At 51.9% G+C, this 17,545-nt stretch overlaps 1 protein-coding gene across 6 annotated transcripts in view; it reads right to left on the reverse strand.

Annotated features, from left to right (window-relative positions):
* The window catches only part of PAQR5 (progestin and adipoQ receptor family member 5), an 87,033-nt gene that overhangs the window by 56,906 nt on the left and 12,582 nt on the right, over window positions 1-17,545 (reverse strand). The window contains exon 1 of one of the 6 annotated variants that reach the window (XM_024747525.1): window positions 16,198-16,338. The exons of 3 other annotated variants lie outside the window; for them this stretch is intronic. The gene's annotated coding sequence lies outside the window, so the exon portion shown is untranslated. Of the gene's footprint in view, window positions 1-12,629; window positions 12,649-14,531; window positions 14,552-16,197; window positions 16,339-17,545 lie in introns of those variants that run through there. 2 more of the 6 variants (XM_024747527.1, XM_024747528.1) reach the window with 2 other exon arrangements.

Genomic DNA, 17,545 nt, shown 5'->3' on the forward strand with positions numbered 1-17,545 from the left:
CCCGCGTCCCCTGCATCGGCAGGCGGACTCTCAACCACTGCGCCACCAGGGAAGCCCATCCCCCTTGATATACTGTAACAAGACCCCCTGGCCGGCCTGAGCTTGATGGATGTTTGGAAGGCTGCGCCCCAGCTCCTCAGAGGATCCGCCCCCTCCCTCCGCAGGCCAGGACTGGCTCCACGCCGTGGGAAACAGTTGGACCCTCTGGGTGTGTCTACCAGTCAGTGAATGAGGGCCGTGTTCTTTCCAGAAAGGTGTTCTTTCCAGAAAGCTGTTCCTGCCCCCGCCGCCCCACCCTGGAAACTGGGCTGGGCAGGGCACCCCCTCAGGAGGTGTGCTCCCCAGAGGAGCCGGCTCTGCAGCCTCCGACGTGGGAACACCTACACACACAGCCCCACCCCACGGGCGCAGGGAGTGTGCAGCTCACGCAGACCCGGCTCTCCCCGGGGCCCGCGGGGGAAGGCCACCGGGACCCAGCAGGGCACTGCTAGTACCGCTACCTCTGTGGGCCCCCCAGAGTGAGCACAGGCTGGGGCGGGGCCGCTCCGACCCCAGGCCCTGAAACTCCTGGGGTCTTTCCACACTGTCTAGGCTTCAGGCACGTCCCGGAGCCTCCAGCATCGCACAGCAGGGCTCCTCCAGGAAGGAGCCTTCCCCAGACCGCGCCGCCCACCCCCTCTCGCTCCTTTCCCTGACCACCTCTAGACGAAGTGAGGGAGTGGCAATCACAGACTCTGGGCTCAGGCAGACCTGGGCTCCAGTCCCCGCGTCTCCGTCCACTAGCTGGCGCCCCGGGGCATGCTGCCTAACCTCAGTGTGCGGGTCCCCTCCCTCACTCGTGAGCTGCGGGAGGAGAGAAGGAAGCAACGTGTGTGGGCTCTTTGCATAGAGCCAGGCCTGCAGCAGACACCTCAGTAATTGGTAATTATTATAACTAGCCCGGTTGTATATTGTTCTCTGATTCTTTTTTTTTTTTTTTTTTTTTTTTTTTTTGCTGTACGCGGGCCTGTCACTGCTGTGGCCTCACCTGTTGCGGAGCACAGGCTCGGGACGCGGAGGCTCAGCGGCCATGGCTCACGGGCCCAGCCGCTCCGCAGCATGTGGGAGGGCACGAACTCGTGTCCCCTGCATCGGCAGGCGGACTCTCAACCACTGCGCCACCAGGGAAGCCCCCTCTTTTAGGTGGGCTAAAATTTAGGCAGCCACAATTTAGATTCCTTGAAGACAGGGCCTGGATCTGTTTTTAATATAACAGAAGAGACCCAGTAATAGCATGTTGAAGCATGTTGACTGTTCTACTCTGAGGTGGTCCATTGGGAATTCCCTGGAAGTCTAGAGGTTAGGACTTGGTGTCTTCACTGTGCCCGGGTTCAATCCCGGGTTCAATCCCTGGTCGGGGAACCAATATCCTGCAAGTCACGTGGTGCAGCCCAAAAACAAACCAAAAGAAGAGGTCCATTCATTCATGTGTCCTTCCATTTATCCATGAAATGAGGCTGCTAGGTGCTGGCACTCCACTGAGAGCTGGGACGCAGGGTGTAACCACAAGCTGCGCCTTGTGGGAGGCACACACAGAACAAGGGAGGCGCACAAACCAGTGACCCAGTGGGTTAGATGCTACGTGGATAATGGAAACAGTTCTGTGGAAGCATCTGGGGGAGGGTGGGGTGCTGTCAGGCTTGAGGGAGGAGATGGTTAGGGTCAGCTTTACAGAGGAGGTGACGTTTGTTTGGGGCGTAAGAGGTCAGAGAGGATCCGTCAGTTTGGAGTGGGCACAGCTGGCAGGAGAAACAGCGCATGCAAAGGCCCAGAGGCATGTTACAGGAACAGCAAGTCACTGCTTTGGGCTCCGTCAGCGGAGTGGGAGGTGTGTGTCCTCTTCTGCCTAACTGGGGGCAGAGTTGGGCGGGTGCCAGTAGGAGGGACCCCAGGGTTGCCATCGGGGCTGGGGGCAAGGGGTGGGGGGAAGGTCAGCTTCACTAGGGAGGTGTTTTTGATCTGTTTTCCCATACTTGCTTGCTCACCCATTTTCCCACAGGAGGCAGCTGCTTGGGCGGGAGGGGAAGGGACAGGTGGGGGAAGCAGGGGGGCATTCTCTGGGGGCATCTCCTTCCCTGCTCCCTGGAGACCTCCGCTCACTCCTGCTAAGGATTCAAACATCCCACCACCCAGAGCTGTGCTTGTCCTCAACGTTCCCCTTTCTAAAACTGGACTTACTGGGACATCTATTCTCCCTCCCCTCCGTGCAGCCACCAAGATTTGCCTGGGTCTCCGTTGCTTGCCCCCTGCCCTCTCCCTGTCGTCAACTGCACCCAAAGCATTTTCCCTGGAAGCCCCAGACCCGGCCCATAAGCAAGCATGGACACAGGCTATAGTGAGTCCCCAAAGCATTCAAGCCCCTGCCCCAGGCGCTGGGGAGACTCAGCCTTCTAGACTTCTTAGCCTTCTCTGAGGGCCTCAGGGAACTTACAAGTCTGATGGAGAGGTGAGAGGGACAGGAAACTGTCCATGACCAGGGATAGGGAGCTCCAAGGAGTCCAGAGAGGTGAGAAGACCTGCGTACAGGGCTGGGTAGAGACAATGCAAAGGAGGGGCATAGTGGGAGGAGAGTGTGGAAAGCAGACTTAAATGGCATGACACTGCTGCGATGGATACATGACAGTATGCACTTGTGAAGGCCCGTAGAATATACAACACAAAGAGTGGACCCTAACATTAGTTAACAGCCATGTGTCGATATCGTTCATCACTTGTAACATATGCCACACTAACTCAAGATATTAATAATGGGAGAAACTGTGGGGGAAGGGAAGGGGCACTGGGAACTCTTTACTTTCTGCACAGTTTTTCTAAAAACCTAAAACGGCGCTTAAAAAAAAAAAGTCTATTAAGGAAAAAAAAAAACCTAGGCCAATATTAAAAAATCAAGGGACCTCACGTAAAAATCTGGACTCCAGTTTCTCTTGACAAACCTAAAGATCTACAGCCCTGGGTCAAATTCGCCCATGGCAGCAGCTGGCTGTCCCGTCCCGTGGGGAAAGCGAGGGAAGCCTCTGAGGTTCTCGGTAGCCCCCATGTGCCAACCAGGCCTGGCCAGGAGCTCTGAGTTTGGAGACCTAGTGGTAAGGGTCAGGTTTCAGTTGATCACAGGGGTCTCAGAGGGTCATGTCCCAAGGGTTGGGAAATGGTGACACCATGAAGGGAGGGAGGAAGACCAGGGCAGTTTTCAGTAAGTTGGATTCGTACAGATTGCAATTTAAAAATGTGACCACGTTTTGGAGGAGAAGTTGAGGCTACATATCAATTTAGGAGGCAGAGACAGGTGACTTGCAAAGCACTTGAGGTTTCTCAAGGAGAGAAGCCACAGACAGAGGAGCCCAAGGAATGAGAAAAGGGTTCCTAGGACTGATGGGGCAAAACTAACAAAGTTGGGATGGGGAGGTGGGGCAGGGGCGGTGATATAAAGGGTTCGCCCAGTATCTCAGTTACCCTGGCAAGGCAAGGGTAGGAAAAGAGATGACTGGGGCTTATGGAGGATGGAGCTTGGGGCCAGCTCTTGTGGGGTAATATTGGGGAACCAGCCAGGTGAGAGGCAGGGAAGCAGGGAGCGGCTCCTGGTGGGCAGGGTGCTCATCCAATCTGCTTGGGTTAAAGTAGTCCCTGGGGCTGGAAGCAGAAATGGAGAGTGAACGGGAAGATGCTTGGTTATTTACTCATTCACTCAGCATACATTTACTGAATACCCACTCTGTGTCCAAGGCTATGGTAGGATGTGGGGCTGGAGAAACGAATATGATGATTCCACCCCTTAAGAGCTCACATTTTAGGAGCTCGACACTGACAACTGACACAAAGTACATCTGATGGTCAAACTGTAGTTAGAACCAGATACTCCCAGGGGAACACAGAGAAGAGACGTCACATTAGGGAGTGAGGAAAAACCTCTTGAAGAAACGAAGCTTGAGCTAAGCCTTGAAGAACAAACAGGAGGGCTTCCCTGGTGGCGCAGTGGTTAAGAATCCGCCTGCCAACGTAGGGGACACAGGTTCGAGCCCTGGTCTGGGAAGATCCCACATGCCATGGAGCCAGTAAGCCCATGTGCCACAACTACTGAGCCTGCACTCTAGAGCCCGCGAACCACAACTACTGAGCCCGCGCTCTAGAGCTCGCGAGCCACAACTACTGAAGCCTGTGCACCTAGAGCCCATGCTCCGCAACAAGAGAAACCACTGCAATGAGAAGCCCACGCACCGCAACAAGAATAGCCCCCGCTCACAACTAGAGAAAGCCCGCGCACAGCAACAAAGACCCAATGCAGCCAAAATTAAAAATAAATAATAAATAAATTTATTAAAAAAGAAAAAGAATAAACAAGAGCCCAGCAGCCACGGAGGAGAGAGCATTCTAAGCTGAGGGTGTAGTAGAAGCCAAGGCATGGAGGAAGAAAGAGCTGTCTATAGTTCAGTATGGAGGTGGCATAGGGTGTGGAGTGGCAGGTGGCCAGGGCGGAGCCTGGGAAGAGTCCAGATGAAGTCTCAGTGCAGACCCTGTCTGATGCGGTGGGAATGAACGCACTGGAGGGGTGGGGAGTCAGGACTGGAAGTCTCAGGGATGGTAAGGGAAGAGAGGGTGGCTGGCGACCCTAGGTCAGGTAAGGAGAATTATGAGGAGTGGATGCAGGCCACTTTCAACCCTGGCTCCATCATTTACTGTGTGCCCTCGGGCAGATTACTTAACCTCTTCAACTTGAATTTCTCTTATCAGCTAAATGAGGATAATAAAAGTATTGATGGCTCTTGTGAGAATGAAAAGCCAAGGTGTCTACCAGAGAACACTACTGCATCCTAAACCATCTCAATTCTGCATTAATGCTCCTTCATGCTGCTTCTGTGTTGGCTTATAATTCTGCTTGAAAATGGATTGTTTCCCCTTGTCTCTGACCCACCTCCCTGGCTGGAGCTTAGGCTAATGGGTGCGCCACACTGGGGTGGGGTTGCCATGGTGACCTCCTGTGCAGCGTGCAAGGAATCTTTCCTTTCTTCCAGCTATCCCAGCTATCCTAGATATTTACTGCTAGGCAATTACTGCACATCTAAAAAAAGCTGAATGATACTCTTTAGCACGTTGTAGAGAAAAACTGGAAACAATCCAAATTTCTGGCAATAGAGAGCTGTCTGGGTAAGTTTGGTACATCCATGTAAAATTGTACTGTGGGCTATAAAAATGTTACAGATCTGTGCTTATGGACAGGAAACGGTGTCATGACATGCTATTAAATGAAAAAAGCAGGTTGTGGAACAGCATAAATCTTGTAATGCCATCTGTATAAAACTGTGTTCCATTTAAATGCTTGTATTTATGGACAGAAAAGTGTTTGAAAGGATTCCACAAAGTGTTCACAGTTGTTCTCTCTGGACGGTAGGGTTTACCTCCTGGGATTTGCTTTATTCTCTCGCTTCTACTTTTCTATAACATTAGAGTTTGCCCACAATGAGCATGTGCATTACTATTTATTTATGTATCTGTTAATTCATTCTTTTTTTTTTTTTTTTACCAAAGCGCCAATGCTATTAAAAGGAAATAAATGAATGAGTCCTCCAACTGTTGGCCAGTCTTGGATAAACTAGCTATGCGAGCCAGCCCAGGGTTGCAAATATTGGCATTTCCTCATGAGAAGCTCTCGTCTCAAGCCTTCCTCCACGCCTGCCTGCTGGCCCTGGGGCAACGCTGGCCTTGCAGTCCGCCATTCAGTGTCGCTGGGGCCGAGGTTCCAAAGCCAGATAGCTGACATGTTTTGGAAAAGCCACCGCCTTTCCCCAAGCCTTAGGCCTTAGGGGGCTCCCTCTGTGCCGGCCATGGTGAAGGGGGAAGGGGACAGGGGTGCCCTGCACTGGGAGCGCCGGAAGGTCACCAGTAGTAGACACACAGTGAGCCCGTTCTGCGTGCAGGGCACCGTGCTCGCCCTGGAGGCACGTGGAGGTCCAGGCAGACACTGGCCGCCCCCAGGGTAGGGGCTCCAGTCTCGCTGAGGCCCCGCCCCGCGAAGGGCCAGGAACTCCAAGTAACTCCTCAGAGTTCCTGCAAGGCTCCCAGACTCACGGTCCACACCTTAGGTTCCTACCACAAAACTGTGGGGTCCCTTCTGGAAGGCCCCAGAGGCCCCCGCTCCTTATAAGGCATATCCTCGAGCCCGCAGTAGCCTCACCCGTCCCCAGCCTTGAGACACCCCCATCACTGTCCGGGCACGCACCGGGCTTTCACACTTCCATGCTTTTGCCCTTGCTGATCACTGGGGGAGAGACACCGCTCCCTCCACGCTCTCTTCTTGATGGAATTCTATCCATTGCTCCAGGCTACGCTCAATACCACCTGCAAGGGTCTATATCATCCCCTTTGCAAACCTCACGGTGTAATGAGCTCTGGCTCCCCTCAAGACTCGCCCAGTCTGTCTTGTTCACTGCTCTGTCCGAGGTGCCCAGCCCAGGACTGGGCCCCGCGTCACTGTGGAATGAACACATGTTTACTGAATGACTGAACGATTTTACCGTCCACTGCACTCCGAAACCTAGAGACAGGGTCTGGCCTACTTGTCTAGAAACTTCTACCCAGTGGTTGCAGGCTCTGTTGGTGAATCCTGCACTTCCATGCCAAAATGGTCTCTTTTGCTTGGTCTAAAATTTTTATTTCAGAATTTTTTAAAAAACATCTTTATTGGAGTATAATTGCTTTACAGTGTTGTGTTAGTTTCTGCTGTATTTCAGAATTTTTAAGATCTGAAATCTCAAACCAACTGAAAAAAATGTATGAGACAACTGGGAAAATCTGAACACGGGATTTTTTTATGATAACAAGAAATGATCAATTTGTAAGATATAATAATAGGATGATGGTTACATTTTTTTTTTTTTTTTGCGGTACGCGGGCCTCTCACTGTTGTGGCCTCTCCCGTTGCGGAGCACAGGCTCCGGACGCGCAGGCTCAGCGGCCATGGCTCACGGGCCCAGCCACCCTGTGGCATGTGGGACCTTCCCAGACCAGGGCACGAACCTGTGTCCCCTGCATCGGCAGGCGGACTCTCAACCACTGCGCCACCAGGGAAGCCCCGATGGTTACATTTTTTAAAAGGGCCCTTTTCACTTAGAGATGTATACTGAAGCAGTCACAGAAGAGATGAGATGATGTCTTGAATCGGCTTCAAAAGAATCTGGCAAGAGCAGGGTGTATGGGTAGGGGTATAGGTGAAACAAGGTTGGCCATGAGTTGATAACTGTTGAGGCCAGGCATGGAAATTCATTATACTAATCTCTCAATTTTGGTATGTTCTTAAAAGAAGACAATCACAATGTAAAGAAAAAAAACAAAAAAACCCAGAAAAAAACGCTGAAATGTAAAATATGTTTTAAGTCCTTTTCAGACATTGCACAGCAGTAGACAAAGCAAAATGCTGTTGCAAGAATAACTATTACTCTATTCACAGACTTTCCTAACGTGTGGAATATCAACATGACAGTTTTGAAACTGACACAGGAAGTGTTGCATCAGAATCTCCATCTGAACAAGATAAAACTAAAGAACTTAAGGACAAACCAGAAATGCTTTAGAAACAAAAACTATGGCTCCTTATAAATAAAAGACTGCAGTCCCAGAAAAAAAAAGCCAAAAGACCCTGTCAGTGGAAAATGTTCGAAGACATCTCACAAATATATCTTCTTACCATTCCCCAACTAGGGTAGAGTCAGGGAAATATTTTTCTAGAAAATGTTACAGAAAAAAAAATACTTGTAACATACTGCCAACTTTGATTTTAAGATTCTCCTCTAAAAGGGATCAAATAATTCATCTTCCATTTTTCATGACTAGATTTTATGCTTTGGGGTTTGTTTTGTTTTTATGTTGGAGTATAGTTGCTTTACAATGTTGTGTTAGTTTCTTGCTGTACAGCAAAGTGAATCAGTCATACGTATACATATATCCACCTTTTTTAAGATCTTTTTTTTTTAATAAATTTATTTTTATCTTTGGCTGCACTGGGTCTCCGTTGCTGCACGCAGGCTTTTCTCTGGTTGCGGTGAGCGGGGGCTACTCTTCGTTGTGGTGTACAAGCCATTGTGGTGGCTTCTCTTGTTGGGAGCACGGGCTCTAGGCACACGGGCTCAGTAGTTGTGGCTCAGGGGCTCTACAGCGCAGGCTCAGTAATTGTGGTGCACGGACTTAGTTGCTCCACAGCATGTGGGATCTTCCCAGACCAGGGCTCGAACCCATGTCTCCTGCATTGGCAGGCAGATTCTTAACCACTGCGCCACCAGGGAAGCCCCAGATTTTATGTTTTTGAAGTGTGTAGATTTCAATGTTTTGAATACTTCATTTTTGTTTATCTGCTAATATAAACCAGAATTACAAGGTCTGTTTTTATAAGTTTACATTTACTTGAGGTTCCAAACTGTTACACAATTTTTGTCTTTAAAATTATTAAATACTTACTTTTACTGATTTAAATTTTTAAATACCTTCTTATAAAATACAAAGACGGAGCTTCATCCACCAGAGGGCAGAGAGCAGAAGCAAGAAGAACTACAATCCTGTAGCCTGTGGAACAAAAACCACATTCACAGAAAGACAGACAAACGTCCAGAGCCTGTGCTCTGCAACGGGAGAGGCCACAACAGTGAGAGGCCCATGTACCAAAAAAAAACAAACCCAAAACAATTAAGAAGATGGTCATAGAAACATATATATCAATAATTACCTTAAACGTGAATGGATTAAATGCTCCAACCAAAGACACAGGCTTGCTGAATGGATACAAAAACAAGACCCATATATAACTGGAAGAAATGGACAAATTCTTAGAAAGGTATAACCTTCCAAGACTGAACCGGGAAGAAACAGAAAATATGAACAGACCAATCACAAGTAATGAAATTGAAACTGTGATTAAAAATCTTCCAACAACAACAACAAAAAAAAAATACAAAGATGTACTTTAGTATTAGGTGATATACATCATAAGACTGTTTTACTCTAGTGAAACTATTTCCACACATTGTAGGAGCTGGACAGGTGGGTGCTGGGCACCTAGCCCAGTGGTTCTCAACTCTGGATGCACCTTAAAACTACCCAGAGAGTTTTTTGGGTTTTTTTTCAAGAGACAAAATTTAATATATGCACACAGTTTTATATATAATGAAGCATCACACCATGTAGGGCATTTACTCTAATTTTATACATTCAGATATGTTTGAAACGCTTCCTAAGGCTACAAAACAACATAGAAAAATAAACAGGAATATATTCAACACTTACAAAAAGTGATATGGTAAAGAATATAAAGTACTATTTTCCTAGGGAGTTTGAAAACATACTGATGCCTGGACCCACTACTCAGTTAACTGAGGCCTCCGAAGATCAGGGAGCTAAGGACCCAGGTGACTCTACAGCACAGCCAGGGTGAGGCCGCTAAGATTCTAGGCCAAGGCGAGAGCTGAGCTGGTCCTCCACTGAGCCCTGGAGAATCAGGACCAGGGTGCCTAGGCTACACAGCTTGTTGGCCTCCAGGGTGGGTGCAGTAGGCAGTTCCCTCCCCCAAGGTTGGGAAAGGGTGAGTCCCTGCCAGGTTGATGGAAGGTGAACCAGGCCCTGACTGTTGGCGTTCCCCTCCCCCCAACAGGAAATGTCAGGCTGCGGGGGAAGGCACGATCCTATCTCCACCCTCCTCCTCCCAAGCTGTTAGTCTGATCAGAAGCTTCAAGTCTGAGACAAGGCTGTCAGCCTGTGAGACGGAGCCCAGACCACAGAGGAAGGAAGGCAGGGAGACCCAGGGAGGGCCCCGGGCAAGGGTGAACGCCTTCCCACATCCTGGGGAAGCAGCCCTGGAAGCCTGGAGGAGGCCATGCAGAACCAAGACACCCCCGCCCCCACAGATGGGAGCTTCTGGGAGGCAGGCGTCAGCTCAAGCCACAGAGACACTATCCCCCAATGAGGAAGGGCTGCTCTATGGGCACTGAGCTCCCCACCCGGAAACTGTCCAGGTGGGGTCTGGGGTGCTGACTCTGGGGATGGGGTGAAGTTAGGGATAGAGGCAGGAGCCTGGAAAAACACTGTAGCAGTAGCCCCAAACCCAACCGTGCATCCAAATAACCCAGGGGCCGTGAACGCAGAACCTACTGAGTGAGTCCACCTCGTGCTTGTTCAATCAGAATCCCCAGTGCGGGAGCCCCGGGATCATCCCCAGTATCAAGCGCCGGTGGGGATTGCCGCGCATGGCCCAGGGGGGAAGCAACTACCCTGAGCTCCTGGGATCAGTCACCTTCTCGTGGCCCAGAATCCACTGTGCACTGAAGGAGCTTAGGTTCGAATCCACATCGCTCGGTGAGCAGGTGCTGCAACCCCAGGTCCCTGGTGAGCAGGGTATAGGAAAGCACGGCCACCCTCACAGAGAATCCCTTCTTTCTGAGAAACCAGACATGTCCAGTAGTGAAACCATGAGGGAGCGACAGGAGGGAGGGAAACAGACTTCTCCAAGGGACCACCAGCCTCCTGGACACACCCACGTGGGCGATTCCCAGGTGTCTGGAATGCCACACAGCGGTAGGTGAAGCATCACCCATCCAGCCACCAGATCATGCCTTTGTACTTAGTACACACCGCTCCCTCAGCTTCGAGATGCCTTTGCCCTCACTCCGTGTCTGCCTGGAAAGCTCCACCTCATCCTTGCCCGAGCCCCACTTCCTCAGGCTCCAGTGCCCCTCACCTGCCCACTGCCCCCAGGTCCTCGGGGCCTCCCTGCCGCACCCTCAAGCTGTGTGGGTACTCCAGGAGCACGTCCAACCCCACCTTGCCCACTGCTGGGTCCCCGGAACCAAGCACAGCCCCTGACATGGTGGAGAGCACTCAGAAAAGACCTGCCCAATGGCCCCGAGGAGCCCAGAGAAGGGGCCCAGAGCAAGGATGTCAGGACAGTCAGTGAAGGCCCCTGGGGGGAGGCACCGCTAGAAGTGGACCCCAAATGAGGGGGAGTACTTGCTCCGGCAGAGAGGAGAGGAAAGGAGACGAGCTTTAGAGCAAAGACCCCGCGCGGGGAAGTGGGCTGGCTGCGAACGGGGAGGCCTACTGGTGCTGAATTCAGACACAAGAGATGGGAGGACGGCAGGGGGCAGGGAGGGGGGCACAGGAGCCCCTGGGTGCACCCCTCCTCCCAGCCATCAAGCTCAGCGTGACCTCCTCAGATGATCTGCATCCTGAGAAGCTTTCCTGGCAATCATTAACTCTGAGCTTCACCCACTAGGACTGGGGGGAATTATTTACTGATCTAACTGGCAAGTGAGCCATTTCATGTAATTATTACCCAAAGAACACACCTCACAAACAAGGGGGAAATGGTCAGGGGCAGCCAAGGAGCCAGGGAGGTGTGAACTGGCAGGAGGAAGGAGGTCACATGGACCTGGCAGGGGACTGGCACGTGCCCAGACCTTCATCGGAGACTAGAGGATATTGGGGGTCAGAGAAGGACGTGGGGCCCAGAGGGGGAAGGGGAAGGACACAGGGCCCACATGACTTTACAAGTGGCCCCATAGCCAATGAGGAGTTCAGATGGGGGGGCGGTGCGAGGGCAGGTGGTGGGGGCAGCTCTGTAACATACAATTATTCCCATCGGTGATGAGTGAGTCTGGACCCTGGAGTCAGGTGGACCCGGCTTTGAGTCCTGAGGTCTCTCTAGGCCTCACTTTCCTCCTCTGTAAATGGCGATGATGGCACTGATATGAAATCCCTCTTTCTGAGCACTTGGTCTATTCCAAGACCCTTACGGGCATTTTACACCCCACTGAGTTTCCACAATCTGCCTCCAGGTGGGTGCTTTTATAATCCCCAGAGTGACTACGCCATTGGTCTGTCTCAAGCATTAACAAGAGCCCATGTGTAAGGCCCTGGTGCACAGCAGGCGTGCAGAAAGTCACCTGCCCGTACAACATTGTTATGGCAGACAGAGGATGTTCTTTTGCTGGGCTGCCGCAGGCTACAAGGTAGACCGCAAAACAGATCCTCCTTCCTCCTCGCCGGCACGGTATTCTTCCTGCTAACCAATGTCAGAGGCAACACAATTCACAATATCTGAATGCAGCGGTGGATTAAGAGCCCCAGTGGCTGAAGTGTGACACAAGGTCATTACTCTAGTACTATTAAGCACAGGCTTTTTTTTTTTAAGGGCTGAGGAAAAATGCATTATTCAAAACCCCATGAAGAATGGGGATAATAGGTGCCTTCAAATCAGCCCCCAAGAAGGAGCAGCCAGAGCTCGGGAAGTTGTAAACAGTTAACCCTGCCCTGCCTGAGCCTCTGCCAGACCACCTCTGAGGCTCCAGGCTGGCTTGCACCCCTGCCTGGAGGCCGGCCCAGAACCCGAGAGGGCCCAGCAGAGGCAGCAGCGTGGGATCAACAAGCAGGCGACAGTGGGTGCGGGCTCCAGCTGCAGCCGTCCCTGGCCATCCCTTCCTGCCCCGCAAAGCCCCAACTGTCGCTGGTTTCTGTGGACTGTGATTCACTCTGCCCAGGCATGGAAAGCTGGGCCTCTGCATGAAAAGTGAGAAAGGAAAAAATCATTTCCATGATTAAAACACCTCTCCCGGGCTTACCTGGTGGCGCAGTCGTTGAGAGTCCGCCTGCCGCTGCAGGGGACACAGGTTTGTGCCCCGGTCTGGGAAGATCCCACATGCCGCGGAGCGGCTGGGCCCGTGTGCCATGGCCGCTGAGCCTGCGCGTCTGGAGCCTGTGCTCCGCAACGGGAGAGGCCACAACAGTGAGAGGCCCGCGTACCACAGAAAAAAAAAAAAAAAAAACACCTCTCCCGATCACGTCCCCACAGTGTCCCACAGAGCACTGGGAAGCAGGAAGTACCATCAAGGTGGAAACACGCCTGGAGATAGGTCCCTTTATTTCTTGGCCCAGGAATGTCAGACTGGACTGGCATCTACATAAGGAGGTGGAAAAATGGTCACTCTGCAGTTTGAGTCAAGGGCCACCTCCATACTGTGAGGCTAGAAATTTTACCATTAGAGATTCATTTCTTTGGTCCTTTAAGGAAGGGCCTGAGGAACATGCTGATACTTTGGGGAGAGGAGAGGTGTCATGGGGAGTAGCAGAATTTATCGGAGGAATTTTTTTTCCCTCTTACTTTTCATGCCGAGCCCCTGATCTTCCTTCCTGCACAAAGTGAATTCATTTCCACGCTAACTGGTGGCAGTTGGCACTTCAGGGGGATAAATCCGAGCATGAGGGGTGAAACAAAGGGGCAGAGAACCCAGCTGTGTAGTGTCCATCATAAACAGTTTGTGGGAAGAGAGCACTGGACAAGGAGTCAGAAGACCTGGTCAAGTTTGACTGAGCTGCCCTGGGTGGCCCGGGTGACCCCGCATGAGCTGCGTGACCTTCTGTGCCTCAGTTTCCACATCCCAGTGTGAGAAAGCGGAGGTGGTGATACCTGCCAGTACCAGGAGGCGCTAGGGGAACAGCGTGAAGGCACAGCTGGGCACCACCAAGTGTGTGAAACCCTTTGGCTCTCCCAAAGCACGGATCATCTAGCCCCACAGAGACCGTGCCCAGTCTCTGTCCTCCTCACACCGGCGGGACACACGAACTGAGCCCGGGAGCCCGAACAAAGCTGACTTGCGTGGAACAAGGCCCACTTTATCAGGACAGGCGTTTTCCCTTTGAAAGTCAAATCTGAGGCCTTCGAACAAGGAGGGGTATTCACAGCACACCCAGGTCGGTGGGGTGGAGGCCCGGGCAGAGGCTGCATCCCTTTCCCTTCCCCTCCCTCCTTGGCCTGCTGCCCGTGAGAGCCTGACCACTGGACTTCACTTCCTCAGACTCCCCTTATGTTCTTTCAGGCCCTGATGGAAATCTGAAGGGTGGTAAGCAAAGACTTGATCATTAGAAAGAGCCTAAAAGGTACCTAAAGGACAAAACTGATGCTTCCAAAAGAGAAGCCAGGTGTTAAACCGGGGCCCAGAGATGTTAGGAGGCCTGCTCAGGGTCACCCAGCAAGGTGATCCTAGGGTAAGTCCAGAAGCCCCCAGTCTTGCTAAGGGATAACGTAGAAACAACATTCTAGCAGCTGGGCGCCTGCTGGACTTGGAGGAACTGTCCCTGGGCGGACGGTCAAGATTAAACCAAACCAGACCAGGAGTGGGGAGGGCGGAGGGCAACAGCCGCTTTCCCTTCTTCCGGAATCCCACCCCCTGCCCCACCCCATCCCTCTGCCTCCCAGTCTGTGCTCCTGCCCTTCCCACCACGAGGCCTCTCCTCATCTCCAGCCACCTCCTCCAGGAAGTCCACCCTGAGAGCCTGCTTATTTAACCACTCACAGGGTGACAGCTCTGGAGCCCCACTGGGACCTGCAGTTTACTCGCCCTCACACTCTGTCCCGTCCAAGTGTCTCTCTTGTCTTAACTGTACCCATAGGATTTTAATTCACGGAGGTGTCTGAATGGCACACGGAGAGGCTAATGACGTTGAAAGAAGAACGTATTACTTACATTTCCCAAGAGAAGGGGACACAGCACAGCACACAGGACCACAAGGAAAGCACTAGGCTTTGGTCAAGAGGCAGAAGCAGGAGCAAGGGGGAAGGCCTAAGGCCAGAGCCTCTGTTGGGGTTTCCAATGGGAAAAGCATGGCAAAGCAGCTTGGGATTGGCTGGTTTGAACAGTTCCAGTGGCCTCTGAGGCATCGGGGCTGTCCCTAGTTGCCTGGTACCTGGCACTGGATTGGTTTAGGGCAGGGGAAATATTGGCTTGTGACAGAGTGAGATAAGCAGGGGATTCAGAGTATGGGGTCTGATCTCAGGGGAAATGTAACCACATTGGCCGTTAGCCTGGCCTGGTGATTACTGCATGCCAAACAGACAAGTACCCTATCTAAGAAAACACAGAACACCCATCCACTCACTTCCCCTCCTCTTGCTCTGGTGTCAGCGTTCATTAATCTGATCACTCTCTCACTAATACAGTAGTCCTCCTCCCCTCTAACTTTCTGATAACTTGTTAACACAATCCCATGCCTGGATGAACCCACATATCTGCCCTTGCTCTCGAAACTCGCTGCCACCAACCCCCTGGCACCGGCACCGTTCTCCCACCTGCCCTTCTGCCTGTTTACACAGCAGAGGTGTTTCCCATCCTGGTCTCAATCTGGAACCCACTCCAATGCTTCCTCAGGGACCCCTGAGCTAGGGACCCCCACACCCCAGCAAATCTCTCCCATCAGCATTCATAATTCTGAAAACATAGCAGCAACAGCAAAAAAACAAAACAAAACAAAAAACTTCCTTGATTAACTGGGGGGGAAAATGCTTGTAAATCACATTCCCAACAAAAGACTAGTTTCCCCTAATACACAAAGATCACCTCTAATTCAATGAGAAAAGGGCCAACAACCTCATAGAAAATGGGCAAAACATATGAATAGACAGTTCATAGAAATGGAAATACACATGGCTCTTATATCTATGAAAACATGTTCAACCTTACTCAGAGCAAGAAAAATGCAAATTAAAACTACACCAAGAAACTATCTTTGGGACTTCCCTGGGTGGCACAGTGGTTAAGAATCCGCCTGCCGACCACATCCTTCACACAATTGCTTTTTTAAATCACAACTTTTCTTAAAGCATCGGTCAGGTTCTAGAGAGGATGTGTACCAAAAGCATCAAAGAAATAAACCACTGACATCCCATATTTCAGAAATGGACACCCCCCCCACCACTGCTGGCACCCTTCTCAAAGCTGCTGCTCCCCAGCTCCACCCATCACAAGAAAGGACCCCATCGAGAAGCATTACTGGGTCCTGATCTGGGGAAACACTTGTTTCCTGCCCTGAGGGCCACTGAAGAATGCTTGAGGGGACAACAACCGCCCAGCTGGAAGCATTTTCAAAGCCTCACTGCCCCTCACAGAAGTGCAAGGTCACACTCCAGCCAGCCAGCAGCCCCCCAGGGCTCCCCTCCCAGCAGAGAGGCGACACTGTTGACAGAGCGCAAAGGGGCACTCCTCCTCCCCCCCCCACCCCAGTCCTGTCTCCTGTCCCGTCTCCTGCCCCATCCCTTCCCAGGGGCTCACCTGTCGCCCTCAGGGCAGCCATCACCCGTCCTCCTGCACCCCAGGGGGCCTGATGCTCAACCTCCCCGGGGACACCTGGCCTCACCTGGCCTCACCGGGCTCCTGCTGCCTCCTTCCCCTTCGAGGAGACCCACTATCTGCTTGAGCTCTTCCTCCTTCTGGAAGTCATCTCTGCCAACCACAGCCCAGCTGGTTTCCCCTCATTCTCTGCACTGGTATCTGGGGCGATAGAGCATATTGGAGAAGGGGACACCGTGCCTTTGCCGGGGAAGCAGAACAAACGCAACAAACCTGCAAGACCCACAACACCCAGCCCAGTTCAGAGTTCAGGGGAACTAGGTAAACACTAGCTGAATGTGAGGCTATTTCCCCACAAATTCCACTCTCAAAAAGGTAAATAACTCCGGAGGCAACAATAAAAGAAAAATCGCAAGGTAGCACGAGTGATTGCCAAGCGTGCACGTGTTTGTAAATTTCCAGTGGACTTATTGACTTAGAGCACACAAGACTGGGAGGTAGACCAGCATTACTAGAATAGGCAAATCCTCCCCCAGCACACGCACACACACACACACACACACACACACAGATTCTGTGTGATTTGAGGCAGTGTGGACCACGGCCCCCAGCTCCAATACCAACCGTTCTACCATTACTGCTCTATTCTCCATGTTTTGAAGACTTTTTGATCTTCAAGAATTCTTCTCTCAAATCCAATGCCACTGGAAGAACCAGCTGCCAGGGATGAGCATCTGATCCTGGAGGAGTAAGGCTCCCGGAGGGAGGAGGGAGCTTTCATGGGGGGCAGGGAGCAGAAAGCACCAAATGGTGGGGATACTTGAGAAAGGAGGGGAACACCTCTGCGGTGGCACAGGCAGACGGGGTGGTGGGGAGGGGGCAAGCTGCGGGAGTGAAGGCAGATAGCTGAGCTCATCCAGGGATAGGGTTTCGTTAATGTGACATCAAAAAGCCAGAGCTGGGGGCTTCCCTGGTGGCGCAGTGGTTGAGAGTCCGCCTGCCGATGCAGGGGACACGGGTTCGTGCCCCGGTCCGGGAAGATCCCACATGCCGCGGAGCGGCTAGGCCCGTGAGCTATGGCCGCATCCTGGTCGGGGAAGATCCCACATGCTGCGGAGCAGCTAGGTCTGTGCACCGCAACTACTGAGCCTGCACTCTAGAGCCCGCGAGCCACAACTACTGAGCCCATGTGCCAACCCATGTCATTCCCAGGTCCTTCATCATCTGCAGCTCCACAGCCCCACCCCAAACTCACAAAGGGAGTTAACACTGGGAATTTAAACACTGTCTTCAAGAACCATCCACAGGACCCAGCCTGCATCTTTGACCCCACGGCTCCTTCCTTCCCCGTACACTGTCAGATTCACCTCCTCTATGTATATTTTCCTCCAGCCTCCCAATTCTGATCACCCTGG

Source organism: Neophocaena asiaeorientalis, unplaced genomic scaffold (assembly GCF_003031525.2).
Source record: "Neophocaena asiaeorientalis asiaeorientalis breed wild unplaced genomic scaffold, Neophocaena_asiaeorientalis_V1.1 scaffold591, whole genome shotgun sequence".
Lineage (NCBI taxonomy): Eukaryota > Metazoa > Chordata > Mammalia > Artiodactyla > Phocoenidae > Neophocaena > Neophocaena asiaeorientalis.